Below are 1832 nucleotides of genomic sequence, written 5' to 3'. Positions count from 1 at the left end.
CCCCCCCCCCCCCCCCCCCTTTTCGGGCTATTACCGATTTGTCAATGCGTTATGATGGGAGTAGCCCAGCGTCTACTTGGCATTATAGGCACCACCACCTCTCACCAGCAAAATGTAGTTTGAAGGAAGCCTTTTATGTGACTCAAATTAAAAACAATGTCCGGCTGAAAGCCAAAACCATATTCTGGGATCTTCCCTGACGGACTCTAATATCGTTTTACAGCCTTAAATATATGTGCTCAGTCACAGATAGTGATCTGAAAATCTGCAGGCTAACAGGGTCTGTTTCAGTTCTGCATCCTTTCAGCATCTCCCGAGCCTCAGTGCAGTGAGGAGAAGCAGGAACTCTTTTTAAGTGTGAAAACAGTCTTTTATGGAAAGGAATTCAAGAGTTTGTGTGTTTGGACATTCCAGTTCCTGCCTCAGAAGATCCTGGCTGTAGACGAGATGTAGAGGGAAATCAGTGCCTTGGCATGTTGGGGATGTCCAAGCTTGGTAACCTGAGATCCCCCCAAAGTTCAGCTTAATGCATTGTGGTTGCTTGTTCAGTCAGATTCGATTTGATCACGAAAAGTGGAATTTGTTTTACCAGCAGTAATGAGCCAGAGGAACGTAGTAGAAATGGACTGATTGTTTTCACGAGAGTTTTTCCTAAAGCCCGTGTAATTCAGGTTCACATTAATGGCAGATTCAGATAAACATGCAAAACATATTTGCCTGTTTGACACAGAATAGGTGTTTCTTGGCTCAGGCCGAATGAAGGTTGACAAAGTGCATTAGCACAGCAGGTGAGATGTGAATCAAGTTTCGCCTGCTTCTCCTGTAAGGACAAGCCTCTGTCAGACCAGATTGGACTGAGTCTAATCACTGACAGAAATGACCTTAATCAGGGCACGACAGGTTGGGGTTTTGTGTGTGTGCTCACTCTTAACGTCTTTAAATTTCAGTTGTAGTGTGTGTGTGTGTGTGTGTGTGTATGTGTGTGTGTGTGTGTGTGTGTGTAAGCCATATCTAGCCATTTCTTGCTCATATAACCACCAGGAAACCTGAGCCGCCTCCCTGCACCACTTTGGGTGACCTTAAGTAAATCTCCCATCGTTGATTCTGGTTAGGTCCTGGAACCACAGACCTGTCATCCACTCCACTGGAATTTAGACACATCATCTTCGTTGGCCCTTCCTGATGACAAGCGATTGCATTAGAGTTGTGTCTGGAATCACGATCAGTCTCTGATATTGCTCATTATTCAAGAATTTATGTGCATTCTAGCTTGTTGGTGAAGTAGATTACTGCAGTACACCTCAGTGCCTCAGACACAGGTGTTTAAGGTCTCAGGACATATCTGTTGCTCCCGTCTGAGGCTCCTTTTGTTCCACAGGTGTCTAATGGGAGATGGCTGAGCTGTGCTTTAGTACGTGATTAAGTCTCAACTGTGAGAGGGACCTAATCTAATTCGCCTACGTCAGAAGAACCAAACGGCCCACTGACCTGCATATCAAGTGCACACACACTTGATATGCAGCTTCTTGACATACTCAAGTGATAGAAAAGATCATAGAAATGAGACAAAAATATTTAATTTATTCCCCATATCTGGGAATTTATTTTTTAGAGCAAGTGGAAAAATGGTAATAATAATAATAGTATTGTATACTTTAATATAATGTAAATGATTATAGTAAAGTGTAAGTTCAGCCACATTTCCATGAAGTTTATAGTATTATTAAATCAAATCAAATTCAAATTCAAATTCAAATTTTATTTGTCACGTACACAGTCATACACAGTACGATATGTAGTGAAATGCTTGGACAACTGCTCGTGACCTAAAG

The 1832-nt window shown here is 42.2% G+C and overlaps 1 protein-coding gene across 1 annotated transcript in view; it reads left to right on the top strand.

Moving 5' to 3' along the window:
* LOC102215280 (microtubule-associated protein 2) overlaps positions 1-1832 on the top strand; it is an 83897-nt gene that overhangs the window by 759 nt on the left and 81306 nt on the right. The gene's annotated exons all lie outside the window — the stretch shown is intronic.

This window comes from Pundamilia nyererei, unplaced genomic scaffold (assembly GCF_000239375.1).
Source record: "Pundamilia nyererei isolate P.nyererei 1_Seehausen unplaced genomic scaffold, PunNye1.0 scaffold00118, whole genome shotgun sequence".
Classification (NCBI taxonomy): Eukaryota; Metazoa; Chordata; class Actinopteri; order Cichliformes; family Cichlidae; genus Pundamilia; species Pundamilia nyererei.
Note: the sequence above shows the minus strand (reverse complement) of the source record. Positions and strands in the feature narration are given on the sequence as shown.